Raw genomic sequence first — 20,326 nt, forward strand, 5'->3', positions numbered from 1 at the left:
GAGAGAGAGAAAACACATAAAATAGAGGAATAAAGAAAAGAAAGAAGTGATACATAAAGGCTACTACAAATTTATTTTGCCCATTTCTATATATCTTTCACCCACTTTTCCCCCGAAGAGCACCATAGATTCTCGAAAAGTGAAACAATAAAAACGTTTGACTTTGAGAGCGCGCGTGATAAATTTGACTGAAAACTGCATTCTGGTCTTAGTGGTCCTCCACCACCTCCAAGCATTAGGTTGACCTATCGTTTCCTGAGCGTCAACAAACAACGTTCGACATCATCCGTAATTTATACCGCGTTTTCAGAACTTGGTTACGAGCCACCGGTGTGCGTGGAAACCAAAGGGATTACAGACACGGTCAACTTGACACGCACGCCAAAATGCTAGCAAAAAACGGAAGACGAAGACAGTGGATCTGTGACAATAGTTTAACTGTCATTTAGTCCGTAGGCTTTACTGGCATCGAGCTGAGCTTCGCTGTACATCACAGTGTCCGCGGACATCTGAATACATCTCCCGGCCCCTGTTAACCACACGTAGGAGTGCATGGAGATAAATGGTATCTATTAAGGTGCTAAGGACTAATACATCATCCGGCTGATAAGCGTTTCTCAGGAGCGTCTTCTGAGGTCAGGAGCGGACGGCCAGGAATCCCACGATCCCCGCGGGGGCGTCCGAGGCGAGTTCCGGGAGGGGGGGGGCTGCGGGACCCGCCACGCCAACCTTTAAAAGCCCAGGCGAGACGTCAGGCAAGATGCTTAGCGCCACGTGGAAAAGGCCCACCCTGATTTGAGGGCGTGGCCAGGGACGGCGGCGTGGCGACGGCTGCGTGCTCTTACGCCGTAACCCGTCTATCGAGGGTTCCCACATCGGTATACACGTATGGTTATTTTCACTCAGACATTGACACGCTATTATCGCTATCGTTAATAAGCCTGATCGCATCAAATTGTTTATTAGTTCTGCCGCAAAATCATTTTTTGGGGAAAACAAAGCCGTCCGCTGGAAAGCAGCTTCGGAAAAGGGGCCCCGCTTTTCCGAGCGGAATTCCGAATGGCGGAGCGAAAGCAGCAGGCTAAACGTCACTTTCGAAGCTCTCCTTTTTTTTTTCCCCCCTCAGCGCGGAACGTTACTCATAATCGCTTCAGCCGCGCGGACGCTGCAACGCAGAGGCGTACGGGAAAAAAAAAAGCATGAAAGCTACGTCCCCCCCCCCCCCCCCCCCCGAGTGCTTCGTCTGGCGGAGAGGCGCGCTCGTGACAGGCCGAAATGGAGCGCCCCAAAACCAAAAGTTACTGCCGCGCCATAACCGATACGGCCGGCACAAATGGAACAAGAGCCTTCAGACTCTCCGGCGGTGAATGTCTCACGCCCATAAAAGCCGGCACTCTGAAGAGGTCAGGCATCGCGGGCCACAGACTCGTGCTGTTCTGACGGGTTCACCGCAGATCGACTCCTCAGATCTCAAGCTCGCTGAAAATGTTCGCCAAACAAGAGAGCTCTTCATACTGTGAGCTGAAAAAAACGCACACACGCACAGAAAGAAGAGCGCTGGAATAAAAACAATTCTCTCGTGTCTTTTTTCTTCTCTCTTTTTGGGGTTCAGCAGGATCAACGAGGAGCTGTTTTCGGTGAGCCTTCGACCAATCCCGACAATCCGACAAGGAATCCGGACAGTCGTTTTTTATCGTCGGTCTCCCCCGACGACGACGACGACGACGTGGAAACACCTGTGGCGCGAAACGGACGGGGGCGGACGGCGAAGCGTTCGTTATCTCGCTCCCGCCCTTTCCCATCACGCCCGCGGATCCGCGTGCGGTAAGCGGCCGCGGTCGCGGACGAGACCCCTGGGGGGGGGGGGGCGGAGCACGGGGCCAAGGCCCGAGGGATCGGTCCCCAGGATTGGTGGAGCCGCTCTTACAAATATTATACTGTAGGAATACAGCAGACGCTTGTATCCAGAACATGCACAGGCTCACATTTCTTCCTGCATACAAACCACTTAAAGAATTGGACATTTACTGAAGCGACTCACGTGAATTACCTTACTCAAGGGTACAATAGCAGTACCCCAACAGGGAATCGAACTCGCAACCTCAGAGTTACAAGACCGGTTCCTAAACTATTTTACTACACAGCAGCCCTTGGGGGGGAAACCTGGTGGGATGTAGGGGGGCATTCTCAGCCTGTGGTGGGAGGGCTTAACTTAAAGACAGGTCCCGAGTGCAGGATAAACGGAGAGACAGATCCCCCCCTTCCCACGATGCCTCGCTCATCGCCAGCTGTGATCCAGGACAGATTTAAAAGTATCTGTGGTATTCTGGGGCTTACAGGAAGGGTACGCTCCATCAGAGGCTACTGGATGAGCTGCGAAGCATTTTCTCAATATGAGGACAATGACATTCCCTTGATATGAATAATATTGCCCCATTAAAATCCACCTGATGTAAACTATACGCATCCTCAAGAGAGTCAGAAATGTTATATGGAGAGAACTGAAGGTGGAGACACACAGACCGAATCTTGAGTTTCACTTTTCCAGGCCGTACACTATATGACTAAAAGTATCTGGACACCCTTTAGTCTGGGGCTATTTTTCATGGTTTGGGCTAGGCCCCTTAGCTCCAGCGAAGACAAATCTTAATGCTACAGCATACAATCACATTATAGATGATAGAAGGCCCTTGTTTCAGGATAACAATGGCAGGCACACAGCGAGGTCCATATGGAAATGGTTTTGCTGAGAATGGTATGGAAGAACTTGACTGGCCTGCACAGAGCCCTGACCTCAACCGCATCCACCACCTTTTGGATCAATTGGAAAGCCAACTGCGAGCCAGGCCCAATTGCCCAATCAGTGCCCAACCTCACAAATTCTCTTAGAGCTGAATCTCTGCAGCAATGCTCCAACATCTAGTATAAAGCCTTCCCAGAAGTGTGGAGGTTGTTATAGCAGCAAAGGGTGGACCAACTCCATATGAATGCCCATAACTTTGGATGCGATGTTGGATGTCAGGCGTCCACATACTTTTGGCCACGCAGAGTATGTTCGAAATATCAGGCATCCATGAACTAGCACGTGAATTACACTACAAAGTTTCTAATCACATTTAAAGTGCACTTGTGCTTGCTTTTTTTGTACACGGTATTAGTGGCTCAAACACAATTATGACTACCTGAAAGCACAACCGGTTCTCCATTGCTTTTCAGTAATACTTAAATCCAGCCGTTTCTCTCCTCCCTGCAACAGTTCCCGGTGTTAATTTGCTCGTCTCTTCCCTTCCCTTCGATCCGGGTTTTTTTTTTAGCAGAGCTCTTCAGCGGGGTTTAATGGGTAACCCGGGCTCCCCGAAATATCAGGACGTGTGGAAAATAACCGCCTGAATCAGCTTGGGGCCCCCCTATCACAGATCGGTTTCAGACACTGTCCTTCTCCCTCAGAGCGGATACCCCCCCCACCCATACCCCCCCCCACCCCCCTTCTCCTCCGGCTGGAGATGAACTCATTTTTTCCCTTTCCCGGTCGCCTCTCTCCCGCTCTCTTTTTTTCTTCTTCTTCTTCTTTACAGTATTCTATGGAAGCGGCGGTTGCTAAGAGACCCCAACAATCAGCCCGAAAACCCAATTAAATAACAAACGGAAAGGCTATTTCTGACCAGCTCGCCAAAAGCACTTCTGTGATAGGGACCGGAGTGTGGGGGGTGGTAGAGTGGTTGGATGGGGTGAGGGTGGGGGTGGTAAAACGAGGGTAAAAAAAAATCCAGCTTCCGCAGACAGAAGTCCCGCCCGCCCGTCCGAGCTCGTTGACCTCTAGCTCGACCCCCGACAGCGCCGCGCGGCACTCAGCGCCGTCGGAAGCTTCCCGCCGTAAAACCGGGCCTAATCGCGGCGGCTTTTTTTACGACGTCGAAAAACATCTTCGATGTTTATTCCGACGCGGCGTCCGAAGCCGGGTGGAGTCTGCGGACGTGCCGAGGGAAACCGGTCCCAAAGAAAGTCTCGTTTTATAAAAACACAAAAACAAAACAAGCTCAGTGATCGCGAAACCGCCGATGTCGCCGCTCAAAAAATATACGTTATATATCTATTTTGTTTTTTAATAGAAACGCGTGCGGTCGTAAACGCGATTATCGAAGGCTTTTCGGTAATTACGTGTCGAAGGCAGCGAAAGCCATTAGATAATTAGGTGAGAGCTGAATGGGGCTGCGCGGCGTCGTCCCTCAGGGGGGCCGTCTCAGCCTCGTCCCTCGGGGGGGGGGCGTCTCAGCCTCGTCCCGGGAAGCCCGGAGGGGGCGCGCGCGGCGGAATACGGAGGGGAGCGGGGCTTTTAAGCGGGCCGCCGCTTACCGACAAATAATCCGCAATTAGCCGTTAGCGAGCGGCGTCCTCGTCCGCGCGTAATTACACATCCGGGGGCTGCTGTTCGCCGTCCCCCGGCTCGCTGGCGACGGAGCGGCGTAATCCGGGGCGGCCCGCTGGGCGGCGAGGCGGGCGCTCGAGCGCTTGATTGATCGGTCGCCCGACGGCAGGCGGCGGGAGAGAGGGGAGAGGGGAGAGGGTCGCGGAGCGCGCACGCACACGGGCGCAGCTTGACGGCTCTTCTCGGCTAGCCGAAAACAAAAACAAAAATTAGCCTTTTCGGCTAACGAGAGCGCAAACATAAACACAGACGACAGGAGAGGCGTCTGAAGAGAGTGCTATCGCTATCGAGGGTTTTCACTGAACTTTTACGGAACAGAACACAACACAACACAGCACAACACAGCACAGCACAGCACAGCACAGCACAGCACAGCACAGCACAGCACAGCACAACACAACACAACACAACGACGAGAACAGGCCATTCAGCCCAACAATGCTCGCCATTTTCCTGACTAAATTCCTGAAGCACATTTGTCTTGCTGCAGGAACACCCCTCTGTCATGCAGCAGAAACGTGCGTAGCATGGAGGGAGGCGGTAAACCTCGGTCAGGGCGAGCCGCAGACAGGCGGTGAGGATGCCGCGGAATGATCTGGAACCGGCTTGGTCTGCCCCCGTGCCCCAGACGAAGCAGGGGAAACGGAGTGAGGGGGTGAGAGGTTAGGGGAAGGTAGGAGGGGGGGATCTGAGACCTGTCCTGGGCCGGGCTCGCTCGTTTGTGCTGCCCCTTGCCCCCTGTCGCCCCCCCCCGTCCCGGCTGAGAAAACAGCAGAGGCTGCCCCCGCGCCCTGACACCCGCCACAGGATGAGCCCGCGTTAGGCCCTTCCTCTGCTTTGAAGCCCTCTCGTCCAGGCTGCCCGCCACCCTTTGTCTTACTGCAGGAAGGAAACCCTGAGCATGGGCAAGGGGAAGGGGCCACAGGAGGGCTGCATGTACTTATGTGAGGAGTGTGTGTGGGGGTGGGTACGAGTGTGTGCATGTGTGTGTGTGTGTGGGGGGGGGGTAAGTGTATGTGTAAGTGTCTGTGTGAGGTGAGTGTGTGTGTGTACGTGAGCATGTGGGGGATACGTGTGTCTGGGTGGAGGGGTGGGCAACGTGTTTGTGTGTGTGTGTGGATGGAGGGGTGGGCAACATATGTGTGTGTGTGAGCATGTGAGGTCACAGTGTGTGTGTGTAAGTGTGCGTGTGTCTATGTGTGTGTGAGGTGAGAGTGCGTGCCTGTGTGTGTGTGTGTGTGTGTGTGTGTAAGTGAGTGCACACACACGCGTGTGTAAATGCAGTCCCGCAGGCTGCTGAGGTCATGGGCGTTTATGGACACTGCTCTTCTGCTCCGCCACTTAGCGCCGCGGCTAGCCGTGATTTATGAGCCGGGGGCGAGCGAGAGAGAGAGAGAGAGAGAGAGAGAGTGCGGCAATAACTTCCTCTTCCCTTCCTGTCTCGCAGCGGGCCGACACGTGCGGGGGGCGACGGGGGCCCCGTGGCGGGGGGGGTCGCAGACACCAGACCGCCCGGCCGACCGACGCTAGGGAAACGGGACAGGAGGGTCGCTCTCCAGAGAGGGGGGCCGCAGGAAAGGGAAGGGGGGTAAATATTTACTGACAAGGCAGAACACAGGCCCCGGCTCCGGCCCGGGACACAAAGAGCGGCGTGCCAGGAAGAGGGGCGCTGGGGGGGGGGCGGGGGGGACGGACATCGCTCACACGTCAAACGCCTGTCCCGCCTGACGGCTCCGCTTTCTCACAACATCCACAAGCAGCCGCTCTGTATGTACGTTTGTGTGTCTATATATACACACACGTGTGTACGGATGCGCGGACACACACGTCAAGTTTCACATCGGGAGACGGGAAAAAGAAAAAGGTGCCAAGCGCACTCTGCATATGCGGTCGGACACTGCCGTCTATCAAAAATACACACTTATCATAATGACAAATTCACATTTAAAAAAGTGCAAGAAGAGAATGGGCCCGCGAAAAGTGTTAGACGAATCTAGGCGACAAGAACATCAAACAATCCGAAACGAAGAAAAAAGACACAAACGTATGTTAACACTGAATATGTACAGTAACGCTGCATATGAACTTGAGCATTTTATTTACTTATTTGCATATGCTTTGGAGCCATAGTACAATAGGCTAGCTTCCAACGCCCATCCAGGCAGGCTGCTAATAAAGATGCACGCTCTTATCCAGAGTGGCTCACAATATAATATAAAACCATACTAGATACCTAATTTATACAAGCCATAGTGTCCGACTAGGCTAACAACAGTCTAGGCTAGGCTAACAAGAGTAGAGAGCATAGAGGCAACTTAGTACTAAAATTTTCTCCTTCACAGACAAAACAAAATAACACCCAAGACCATGTGGTGCATTTCATTGGGCAGCCACTCTCACCCCGTATAAGAATTCCCCCGTGTGGCCGGGGGTTCGATTCCCTGCTGTAACTTTTATCTCTTCTCCATTCGTAACCCTTGCTGCTTCACCCCTACCTGCCTAAAGTGAAACATATACACGTTGAGTGTGGGCTGTCAATTCTTTTTAAAAAACTACTGCAACACACACAAGAAAGTCGAGGAATTCAGAATGAACACTGAAGTGGTGCTAATAATTCACTCTGTATTAGCGACGTGACTGGCCGCCACTTCTGTGAGAACAATCTCAGGAAAGACTGCCTGGGGCTTTATGCTTTCCTGTCCAATCGCTGGACGGCAGCGACGGCACAGGTGGATGCTGGGAAAAAAAAGACACTTTTTTTGTTTGCTCTATCGAGGAAGCTTTCTGTCCGGGATCTGGTTTCCAGTCAATAGTCCGTGCTTCATCGCGTTTCAATTCGGCAAGGCTGGGACTCGATTCAGACGATGTGCAAACCCCCTGGAACTCGAGCCAGCCAAGATCACCTCCTTTTCCAACTGCCAGTAACTCTTTCGTACATTATATAATAATATTTCAGTCACACCTGAAGTATATAATAAGTCATTTAATTGCAACTTCCACATACATGTTTACGTACGTAATCAAGAACAATCATGCATAACACTCATTTATAATTAGGAATCGTTTCTTAAAGTGAAATTAAAGCCTGGCCGCTAATTAAAGTCTTGCGTTAATTAGGAGGTACTTTACTTAAGGAAACGGGCACAAGGTGCGACGGCAACGTCTTCATCACGTCCAGATTGACTGCTATATTATCGGAGGCGGTCTTAAGGAAGAAATGAAAGAGCTATTTTAGAAAACGGGCGAATATTGACTAGGCACAGTCCTCCCTGGTCTCTGAGCCCCGAAGCAGTGAAGTAAAATAGAAACCTAACCTCGATATTTTCCCTTCTAGAGCTGGGACTCGCTGGCCCATTAAATTCCCCCCCTTCCCCAGTGTCATCTCACAGGCTTCCTCCATGAAACTTCAGCATAATTAAACGTTCTTAATGATTTATAAGATATAATAACAGCCGCGAGTGTTTTCGGAGCGGGTTAAACCGACGCCCTTTGAGCGCGCGCGGGGGGACGACCCGGTTTCCACGGCGTTTTTCGGATCGCCGACTCCCCGGGCGGGGAAAGCAACGGCGACGGCGACGTCTTTGCCAGAGACCTCCGCCCGCCGTAACTCCGCGACGCGGCGAACCGGACCCCCCCCAGCCCCCCCCCCTCCCATCGGCTCCGCCGGGACCGAACGCGGGACTCAAGGTCGGAGTGGCCGGAGGGACCCCCTCCCCCTCCCCCCTCCCCCCCCCCCCCGCCATTCTCTTCCCGCCAAAGAGGCGGGACGACGGTCGAGGTCGCGGTCGAGCACGTTTTTAGCAACCCCCCGGTGGATGGTCCGACTGGAACAAGTCGTCCTCCGTGGCGAGCGAACGCAGACGCTTGCGCTCTCCTGTCCGTGTCGCGGGGACGCCGATGCGATTACCGCTCAAGAAATCGGCGCTCTGCGAGAAAAAAAGCTTCATTTTTTGGTTCTTTTTTTCCCCTACTCGCCAGTTGTCATAGCAGATTACACCAGAAGCTAATATGTAAACTATCCACCCTGAGAGACCGATGTTGCTTTCACAGTGAGCACGTGCGTACCTCCAATTTAGCGCGCATAACATGGGATTTCGGAAAAGGAAAAACGACATGAAGAGCCTCCTCATTTTATTTGACTCAGTGCAACAAAACATCTGTCATCGTAAAGCATGTGTTCAGACTTCGAGTCAGGTTGGGGAAAACAATGCTAATGTCACTGGACGGACAGACTCTGCTCATTGCTGACACAAGCCAAGGCCGTCCCCGGCCCGCGTGTGGCTGGCAGCCCACGACAGGAAGTCCCCACTTCACCCTGTCTGCATTTCCTTTTAAATGCTCTGTCCCCCGGGATGCGGAGAAGAGCAAAGGGAAGAAGCAAACGGAATAAATAAAAAAAGAGGAAAAAAAAAACCCGTAGGCAATTTTCTCCAACGTGCCCAGCTACACTATGACTTCAGTGTATCGGGGAGAGAGGAACAGGCTTAGGTGCGCGACAAAAACCTTCCCCTGCCCCGGAACCCTGTTGCCCTCTGCTCCGTCCTTTCACGCCTACCAAAAAAAAGGATCCTGAACTTACAGCAACGGCTCGCCCATTAGCACAACTTCTTACTTAAGAAATGAAATTAATTTCACAAAAGCCTCTTTTTGTCCAAGCTGTTATCAGCCTTGTCTGCTCTGTGGCAGCTAGCAGAGCTCTCCAGCCACAAAGGTAATGATTGGGCGCTCAGTGCCAGCAAGCTCGTCTCCGATTGGCCAGTTCTGTATAGCAAGCTCTGCTGTGCCTGCATGCACGTCCCTGATTGGTCGGTTCTGGATTGCATGCTCTGCACAGAGGAACTGCAATTAATGGAAATATGTAGCAATCTGAAATGAAATTGCCATTGCCAACAGCTACATTTTAACCAGGAGAAGACGTGGAAAATATCCATTACAACTGCAAAAACACACACACACACAGACACACACACACACACACAAACACGCGAATGCATACTTGAACACACATACACACACACACACACACACACATAAACACGCAAATAAATATGTGGACACACATGCACAAACACAGAAACATGTACATGTACACACACACACACACACAGCGCGCACACACACACAAACACACACACGCATGCATGCACACACACACGCGCGCACGCACACACAATACCGCTGGAAGATGCCTCTCTCTTTATCCCACAAAATAAAACCGCCAAATTATCACATGCTAAATATAACGCATTCAATGGCTCCCCTATTGATTAGAGCATGCCTCTCTCTCTCTCTTTCATTCCTTATTTCTCACTGGCAGGTGACGTGCTATCCAGCTCAAGAAACAGATTAATTACTATGATAAAGAGAGACGGCGAATGCAAAATATTCATAACTTCTCGAGGAAAAGAAATTAACCTAACATGTAAAAACCATTTAGAAAATACTGATTATTTCTTGATTCCACGACATTTTTACGAGCGGGCCTTCCTGTTTGATTATTTTTAAAATTAAGTAAAAAAATGTAATGTTAGGATGAATTGAAGTCGAACGGTTAATCAAACTTTTTAATGAAAGTGGGAAAGACTCCCTAGTCTCCGTCTGTACCTGCTGTAAAAAGAGGAAAATATGCAGATCAAACGTGCGAGATCAAAATGAACGTGGTACTTGAGTGTGACTATTATGTTTCATGTTTGTTTATTTAATGAGTCAGCAGACTGTGGTTCATATTTTTTAACATAACTGAGGGCCTAATAGAATTAAAAGCAATATGATGTGACTGAATAAATGTGTTCGTGAGATTCAACTTCAGGGATACGGCTATTTTAGTAACAATAACATTAACAGAAAACTATTAAAATCAACGATAACAGTAGCTGTGGAGTGAGGAGAACTACATTCCAAAATATGTGTGGTGTTTTTTAAATTTATTTTTAAAAATAATAATCCTAAACAAGGTTTTTAATACTTAAATGCTAAAATTGTCACCACACTGATAACCAGAGAAATCGCCAATGTTAAATATATCCCGTGCATGTGAAATCAATGAATCAAATGATGTATGGTGTCTTAATTTTTAAATATTTAAATTTGTGCAATATGGCAAGGTGGTCTCGGGTGTTATTTGTATTTTCTAGACTCTGGGAAATATATAAATATCAACACTCATTGTATTGTATTATTAATATTGTCATTCTCACTCTCTTCATCTCTCTCACCGACTCTCTCATTCTCTATTTTGATTTCTTCAATTAGGCAAAGCACTTAAATTCAATTACAGAAACATCACATCACTGCAAACTACCACATCAACCTGACTGGTAAGGACACTCAGAGGTGTAATACAATTTCACCTTAAAGGTGAAACATAAAGCATTAGCTCCTGTTAGTTTTACAAGTGACTATCTACATATGAACAAATTTAAGCTAAAACAACAGGATGTAATAATAGTCTTATTTTATACCACGACACAACAGCATAAGCAACTTTAATCTTCCCATTGAGATGCAAGTTGCTTTTGATGCGAAACAAACAAAACAAATAAGGCACATAAAGACAAACCAAGTCATAAAGCACCGTTTCTTAAAAAAATAAAACTATTATTCTGGTATCACAACTGTTAATAATGTCGCTTTATCTTACAATGCATATTAATATATATTTTAATTACGGGTAATAGCGTTCTTTGAAAAGTCCATGTCACTCAATCACTAAACTCAGACAGAAACACAACAGATAAAAAACCACAAAAAAAACAACAAAAAAACAACAACACATAAACGTACGTATGCGCGCACACAAATGCTCAAGTGCACCAAATAACCTTTCCCCCCCCCCCCTAAAATTCTCCTTACATCGAAATTACCTTTTTAACTATTACAAAGCTGTCAGGCCTTTGTCAGGGTATGGTAATTACGCTCCTCAGACAGGGACGACCAAAAAAGAAAGCATTTTATTTATTAGTTTATAATCATGAGAGACGTTTATGCAGTGATAAAGGTAAGTTTGAATGCAGTTATTATCTTGTCATTTTGGGCTTTTTTTTTTTTTTTTTACCCTCGCGACTCGTACAATAGAGAGGGGAGAGCTCCGCCGATTTCCACCATCTCCTTTGTTACCAGGATTGCCTGACACCTCTAAACAAAGCTTTAGACCACGTTTATTGACTGCTCAGTCGAGATGTACCAATTAAGGCTATCAAGTGTCAACGTTATTTATTTATTTTTTTTTGCGCGTGATTTTTCGGAGATGACAATTGCGCAATCAATAATTCAAAACTGTCACGTCAGCTTTTCATCCAAAAACGGGCTAATTTATGACCGACCAAAAAAAAAAAAAAAAAAAAAAACGAAAAAACCCGCACACACTTCCACAGAAAAAAAAAGTTGTTCAAAGTACATAAAGGATTACGCATGTTCTGTGAGAGGATGTGCTAGTTTGTACAGTACTTTGGCAGTTGCCTTACTTTTTTAATCAGTTGGTTGGCTAAAGTGCTACAGGGCTGGTGCCTAAGATTGTGAATTGACAAGCAAAACGAAACGAAACTACTATCGTTCTTTCGCTCATCCCTCTGTTTCTGCGGACAGTTCCCTTCTCTTTTTTCTGTCTCGTCTCCTGACCTGGGTTTTTAGAAGAAAAAAAAGTCACCCTCGTCCGACTGCCCTCTTGTTCATTGGCTAACGGTGCGGCGCGACGAGGCTACGCTAGGCTAGGCTAGGCTAGGCGCGGCGGCCATCACAGGCAGGAAAGGTCCGCGGGAGAGCCGCGGGTAGGGGTGACGGGGGAAGTCACTGTTACCACACAGGGGCTTTAAGTGTCGGACGTGAACTTAGGTGAATCTGAGCAAACTGCCCCCCTCTCACACCAACACCACCCCCCCTCTTCATTAGCCAAACACAGAGTGTTGACTTTAGACCGCAGACAAAATAGCGGGCGGGAGGAACTGCCCGGGAGTGTCTTAATAGGAATTGTATTATTAATGAATGCAGATTTACAGAAATCAGACAAGAGAATTCAAAGCACCCCCCCCAGCCCTCCCTCCCCTCCCCACAACCTCCACCGCCCCCCCCCCCACACATGCACACACCTCTCTCTCTCTCCCTCTCACAGTCACAAACACCCACACTCAGCTTCTACAAAGAGAGCGCTAACAAAGGAGAGGCAGTGCCCCCTAGTGTTTTCACCGGTGGAGAAACGCAACGGAATGGAGTGACTCTACCCCCCAGCAATAAAAAAAAAAGGAGAGAAAGAGTGTGGAAGGAGAGGAGAGGAAAGGAGGAGGCGGGGGGGTTAAGTCACCAAAGCCCTGGCGCTGCATCAGGAAGAAGGGGGGTGGAGGGTGGGGAGTATTAAAAGATTTCTGACACAGCCAAGATGTTTCTAATGTACCAGGCAGCTCAGCTTAGAAGAGGGGGAAAATATGTCCAGGGAGTAACAGACCATGCATGAAAGCAGATATCAGAGCAGTCCAGAGGAGTCGGTCACTGTGAAGGCGTCTAATAGAAACTGCTGAATGTATAAGTGTGGGTACGGGGTGAGGGGGGGAAGAGGGGGGGTTGTGGTGGCACGGTCTGAATGACTAAAACGAAGCGACCGGGGCCCGGTGTGAGAGTGCCGATTCAATCAGAACCCCCCTGATTAATAACTACGATAGTTCGGCCCGTTACCCAGAGAGGGGTGGGCCCCGGTTACCGTACGCGCGTCGCGACGCGTCCCGCGCTCGCTCTCTCCGACGGGTCGCTCTGACCCCGCCCCCGCCCCACGCCAAAACCCCTGACCCCGCCACCGCCCACAAGCCCCCCCTTCCCCCACCCTCCAATCCCGCGCTCCTATCAGCATCTCTCCATGCTTCATCCCATTATTTTCATTTTTGTTTTCCGCGTCCTTTGTCTTTTTCTTTCTTTCTCGTTCTCCCCCCCCCCCCCCCGACGGGGCGACCGGGACCCTCGAACGCGCGAACGGGCCGGCGCCTCTCTCCCGCGTTCGGCTCGGAAGGCCGGCCGTGACGTCGGCGGCGGCGGACGCTAGCGGCCGCTCCTCCTCCTCCCTTTCTCCTCCTTCTCTTCCCTTTTTCCATGACCCCGGCCGTATTTCGCAGCACGTAAAACCTTAAAACGGCACGTAAAACAGTTCATCTCCCTTCAGCGTCGGCTTCTCCCGGACTTAAAAATTAAATATGTTTTACCTCGGGTGCGTAGCTAAAACACACCCGGGAAGGGGGGGAGGAGAGGGAAAAAATCGTACTATATTCAAAACGCGGGCTTCGTTAAATATTCGACGCCGCCGATGACGGTCAGCGGCGACGGACGCCCGACCCCGACCGACAGGAGGCGGACGCGTTTTAAAGAAGTGCGCGAACGCGCTTTCTGCGACGCTGCGCGCGCAGTCGAACCGGGCCGCGTTTGCGCGAGGCAGCGCGTTGCTTTTTCCTTTTTTACGCACCGAGAGACCCAGGCCCTGCCGCTTTCAAACGCGAACACATCCCTACCCGCGCCATAAAATACCCCCCCCCGCTCCCACATTCAATAAACTTTCAAAACTGCAGAGAGAGTGAGGGAGAAAGACAGAAGATGGGAGGGAGGGAGGGAGGGAGGGAGAGAGGCACAGTGGGAGAGGAATCTAAAGTCACCAAAAAGTCATGGAGTTCAGTGACATTTGTACAGAGCAGGCAAAACGCAGAGGCCCCACAGGGATCCACTTCCAGCGTCTTTCTTCCCTCCCCTGAAATATATTATTCCAGTCTCTTCGCGGGGCACAGGCAGATTTATTATTTCTATTTTGATGTTGAGCAATGCCTGCAAGAATTGGCAACCCCAATTGACTTCAATTTATTTTTAAAATACGGCTGCCATATATTTATTTCATTAGCCGCGCTCCCAAAAGGAAACGTGGTTGCGAGAGAGGTGTTTGAAAGCCGTTTGTAGGAGATTGCGGTCCGCCCTTCATTAAGACGTAGCAGGATCCGATCCGACCCGCAACGCTAACCCGCCCCCCCACACACACACAACCCCCCCGGCCCACAGGCAAGTTTCGAGTTCTGATCAAACACGGATTTTTGACACAGAAAACTTATAGCGTCCAGAGCTCTAGAGAGAGAGAGAGAGAGAAATAGTGAGAAAGAAAGAGAGCGATACATAAAGAGACAGAGTAAAACAGACCATAGACTCACAGCCAGTGAGCCCATTTGGGTAAGCCTATATGTCTGTAAACTGTATGTCCATGTATATGTTCATGTGTTCGATGGTGTACGTTCTTTATATGTTCTGGCAACCTAAGTTGCATTTTGAATTGAATTGAATTGAATTGTGAGACAGAAAGAGAGAGAGAGAGATACATAAAGAGAGAGAGAGAGAGTGAGAGAGAAAGAGCGATACATAAAGAGAGAGAGAGAGAAAGAGAGATACATAAAAAGAAAGAGAGAGAGAGCGTGGAGATGATCAGGGTCTCCCAGTCGATGCTGTGTGAGCATAACCTCTTAGGCGACTGGAAGACAAAGCTACAGACAGGATCCACGAACAAAGAGCAGAGCGGGACGTGCAGCAGCAGCACAACCACCACCCCCTCCCCCCCCCCCCCCGCCTCCGCCTCCGCCCCCGCCCAGGAGCCCCGAGTCCACGCGGCACCCCGGGGGCCGAAGGCGGGCCCCGGCCCGGCCTGGCCCCGCTCCTTTCCACCCGAGGGTCGGGGTCCACGACCCCGGGGTGCAAAAGAGGAGCCCCGGGTCCACGCCCTCCTCGGTTTGCTCCGTGCAGCCCCCACCCCCCCCCCCCCCCGGGATAAGAGGCGCCATCCTCCCCCCCCCGGCCCCCCGCAGGTTGGTTTGGAGCCGAGCCTTCGCCCAGGCCTGCCACAGCCCAAGCCAGCTCCAGCCAGCTCCAGCCCCAGCCAGCCCCAGCCAGGCCCAGGGATGGAGAGGCCGAGGCGGGCTGGAAGGCATGCAGCTCCCCCTCACGCGGGAGTACACGTGGGGAGGGAGAAAAAAGCCCATGCCAGACGCAGGAGAAGAAAAGCCTTTCATTTCATTTCTTTCTCAGCTACAGATACGTACTGAGGAGAGCCCTGCGTCGAGAGGGGGAGGGGGAAGGGGGGGGGGGCAGTGTGTTCGATTTTAGCTGCGAGCCTGATGATTCTCTGAGACTCAGGTATGGGAGAATAAGACTGCTGGATGAAATGGGGAGGGGGGGTGGGGGGGATGTGTGTGGTGTGTGGTTGGATTTGTGTGGTGTGACGTGTGTTGCCGTGCGTGAGTGTATGAGTAGTGAGGATGCTGATGAGGGGGAAGGAGCGAGTGGTAGGAGTGGGGGGGAAGAGGAATGGAGAGAGTGAGGAGGTGTGATGAGGGGAGAGAGAGAGAGAGAGAGAGAGAGAGAGAGAGAGAGGGAGAGGAAGAGAGAGAGAGAGGGAGAGAGAGTGAGAAATGGAGAGGAGAGAGAGAGAGAGAGAGGAGGAGAGAGGGGAGAGAGAGAGAGAGAGAGAGAGAGAGATAGAGAGAGGAGAGAGAGAGAGAGAGAGAGAGAGAGAGAGGGAGAGGGAGAGAGAGAGAGAGAGAGAGAGAGAGAGAGAGAGAGAGAGAGAGAGGGAGAGAGAGAGAGAGAGAGAGAGAGGGAGAGGGAGAGAGAGAGAGGAGAGAGAGAGGGAGAGAGGAGAGAGAAGCAGAAAGCGCGGGGAGGAGGAGAGGCAGCTCTCGGGCTCCTCGCCGGTGTCAGGCGCGAGCGTTATTGAGACATCGGCGGCAAAGTTTTCCCGTTTTTTTCCCTCCGTCAGAAATGTTTGAGCTGAACTCCGCGTAGCACTGTCTTCGGGAAAAAAAAACAAAGTGATCAATGCGAGAACGCGCCCGGCTCCCTTGGACAGGCCAATCAATGCTAGAAAGAACCTTGCCCAGGGCCCTTATGCAAATAGAAGCACGTCCCATAACCTCGGGAGCGAACATGCGCACTAGATCAATGGGAGCTGATAAAACCTTACAGCTATATCAGCCGCAGCTAGTAAATATGTAATGATGAATCCCCCAAGATTGAAGTGAACTCTTAAACTGGGTTGGTTCCTACACCGGGCTGAATTTAAAAATAATAAATAAATAAGACCTATACATAACAACACACTGACTGTTTGCGTGTGTGTTGAGTGTGTGTGGTGTGTGTGTGTGTATATATATATATATATATAATCCTTACACAGCAGGAAAGATTTTTTTCTTTTTCTTTTTCTTTTTCTTTCACTAGAATGGAAAGAGGGAGTAAGACCATGAGGACAGAATTATGAATAGTCACTTCAACAATACTTGTTTGAGACATAATGATTTTCAATTACATCGCCATGGAAACATTGGTGTGTTAGGGGTGTGGGGGGGGGGGGGGGAGGCCCAACGAAAGTCCGGTTTCTGTGGGCGTCGCCGACTCGACCGAGGAACGGGTTAGCGTAGGCGGCTAACTAGCCGCAACTGTTTATGAAAAAAAAAAACAAGGAAGAGGAGCAGCAGACAAAAGGGAAGCCTTTCAGCCACGAGAACTCCAGACAGCCGACGACACTAAATGGTTTCACTTAAGGAGGGCATTCATGAAGCTCTATTACTCTACCTATTAAACTTCAAGAGGACGGAAATAATCATCTTGCCTGGAAACGCTCGGTCAAACAACTGTGTCTAATGCAGCTGCAAACACAATATAATTAGTGAGATGTATATTAATGCGTTTTCAATTCGAATATAAAAGTATAATTCTCCTGAATATAATCCACTCAGTTTCCATTTGGATCGCAAGTGGCTACAAGAACCCTGAGCTGCCAGCTATCGCTCCGCTGTTGTATGAAGCCATCAAGAGCTTTCCTACTGTAAGTTATTTTTGCCCACAGAATGCAGAAAGACAGAATTTCCAAAAAATCTGCAAGAGACATAAAATCTATATCTGGCCTGTGTTGATCAAACAAAACAGGAAGAGCTCTTGAAGTCAAGACGCATGAAGATCTCGATTTTTGACAACTCTATAAGCAGAGCCTATAAGGAATTGGCATGCGGAGCGCTAGCAAAGTTTGCCAGCTCAGAATGTTTTCAAAGCTGGAAACACAGAGTCTCCGAGAGCACGGTCCCAGTATTCCTTGCGTCTATGATGTCACACAAGGGACGGCATCCAGGAAGTGCGAGGTGCTGTGCAGCGGATTGCTTCCCTGCGAGTAGCTAGGAACCTCTCCTCTGTACTAAAACAAACTAGAACTCTCATTTCCTGAAAACCTTCCTGAAAATGAGAATTAATATTCCAATTTTGAGGAAACGTAGTTTCAGCATGATTTTACGAATAATACATTTTTATCAAGGACGTGTTCAGTAAGTTCACACACGTAGCTCACGGATTTTTTCCACGCATGTCCAGTTCATTGTGTTCTACAGTTAATTTGTAAGCCATGTCTGTTCTTTCAGGAATGAAGTGGAATTCTGATACGAACACAACCAGGCTGTACTGGAAGTAAAATGTCTTCAATCCAGCTATTCCCGAGAGAACACATCTGTATCAGGGTTAAACCGCGTAATTTCTGTCCGCTACACGCTTTGTTTCATTTGACTTTCTTTTAGAAAATTGTGCACAGTCAAACAAGATTCCGAGCAGCACCAAAAACTGCCAAGAAGGGCTTAAAAACAGCACCAAAACAAATTAAATAAACTTTTATTTGCTGCTTTGTAGCAAAAACAAAAAAAAAACAAGAATAAGTATGAGGAAAAATCACGCTCGTATAATATAAGCGGCATAAAGCACTCCGGACTGCGCGGCTTTGCTAGAACGTTCCGCCAGTGTGCCGGATAGAAAGCTTCCGGGGTCAGAGGTCATTGCGCTAGCAAGCACGCCGGTTCATCCATCGGTGCCCCTCTTTCAGACACTGAGCCTCGTCAGGTACACACAGGAGCGGCTTCCCCGCTTTCCTCAAAAAAGACAGGGACCGGACGTGCTCTGCAAACACTGCAAACACCCTCAGAATGTTCCTTATTTCAGAGTGGGGAAAATAAATTCTGTTACGCACGAATCTGTCCGCCCTAGACACGTCAAAACCCCTCTCCCGCCGATTAGCCGACGTAGAAAGAGAGACGAACGCAAAAAAAGGAAATCCGCCACGCTAAACGCAGACAGAGATAACGCGAGCGTTCGAGACGTTAGCCGGAACAGCGCTGGCTATTTTGCCCGCAAACAGGGGCCAGACAAAAGGGAAACAAAGTACAAGGGGAAGAGAGAGGAGCAAAATATGATTTGTGATTATTTATCTCCGAGAAACTGGCAGCTTTTCTGTGCCTCTTAATCTACCGAGTCATTCAGGAAGTTCCGTTATAATTAAATTCATTACATTTTAATAGAAATCTTACTTCAGAGAGAGAACTCAAGAGATATAAAGAAAATACTTCTAAATTATTTGTAATTAGTATCACATTTTGGTTATCATAACTAACACCTCACATACTGCAAATATTAGGAAAAACACATTAACAGGGCTGTTTTTTATATACACATTTTACATTATCAATAGCTTAACTTACCATGACCATTTAACTGGTGGATGCACTTGTAAATATTCAATGACTTGTATACTGACCAAACACCTATTCAGTGGCCCTCAAAAGAGTAATTTATTACTGTGAAGCACCATATAGTAATTCCAACCAAGCACGTTTCCTGGGTTATATTTCCCAACAGAGAAACCCAAAATACCTTTTAATGTCTTTTCCTGTTTGCTCGGTCTTGCCGGTCAATGTACCGCAAATATACTTTCAAATATATATTTATATATTATATATAAGCGGGGTCCGGGAGGGCGGGGCAGAACCCTGCCGGCCGTCGTCCATTTCAGCGCCGCTCCTCCGTCGATACCGGGGGGGGCGCCATAATTACCGGGCTCGGCGGCTCTCGAGGGCCAGCGGCGGAGGGCTTTAAGAGGCCCCCGAATGATAATGGTAAACAAGAGGCCCCCTGATATCCGAAATCGGTAAGGTGCTTCCTAACGAGGAGCGGGCCTAACGCGGCGCGCGGCGGCGGACGCGGCGTTAAGTGGGCTCTCTATAAGGCTTGATTAACCTGCTCCGCGGGGCCGTCGATATCCGGGGGGGGGGGGGTCAGCTACACTTTACCTCCCCATCACCTGTTGCATCGCGGGTGAGGAGCACTTACCGATGGGAGAAAGGCTCGGCTCGGCGCTGAAGCTGCCCGCGATGCCTGCTCGCGTTCAGGGCTGGGAACAAAGGGGGCGGAGTGGGCCGCGGTGTCGGGTCAAGGCGGGCACCAGGTAAGAGGGACCGGGATGAAGAAGGGAAGCGCTTAGGCTAATGCACACTCACAGCGGCGAGGCGACCTTTCCACGCATTTAGCAGATGTTTTTAATCCAAGGCGACTACGCACGGCCTACATTCTTTACATACAACGCAGCTGGAGATTTACTGAAGCAATTCAGGTTCGGTACCATGCCCAGGGGTACAATGGCACTGTCCAACTTGGGAACAAATAACTAATGATGTATTATTAGAGTCTTATTTGAGCTATGACACAGGCCTTTGACCATTAGCATTTATATGCTATTTACATATGGTGTCCTGTTACACTTAACTACCCATATATGACACATAGTCAGGTTAGAGGATCAGAGAATCTATATGGGTATGTGGGTATCGTAAGTAATTAGACCTGATGAAAATCCTGAGGGACTGAAACAATGTCTGTTTCGCACAATAAGGGTGCGGTCCGAGTTTGCGAGTGTTGGGAGCTTCGCTAACATTTACCAACCCGGGAATCCAACCAATACTCTGGGAGTTCCAAGCCCAATTCCCTAACAGTTATGCTACAAAGCTGCCTTAGCGTAGCCCAAACCGGGTTAGCAAGCTTACACAGAGCACACGCCTTCTAATGAAGCTTTCCATGCGCAAGACAACA

General features: G+C 49.5%; 1 protein-coding gene across 1 annotated transcript in view; it reads right to left on the minus strand.

Annotated features, from left to right (window-relative positions):
- The window catches only part of arb2a (ARB2 cotranscriptional regulator A), a 161,775-nt gene that overhangs the window by 49,171 nt on the left and 92,278 nt on the right, over nucleotides 1-20,326 (minus strand). The gene's annotated exons all lie outside the window — the stretch shown is intronic.

The sequence above is a fragment of the Anguilla rostrata genome, chromosome 10 (assembly GCF_018555375.3).
Source record: "Anguilla rostrata isolate EN2019 chromosome 10, ASM1855537v3, whole genome shotgun sequence".
NCBI classification, from domain to species: domain Eukaryota; kingdom Metazoa; phylum Chordata; class Actinopteri; order Anguilliformes; family Anguillidae; genus Anguilla; species Anguilla rostrata.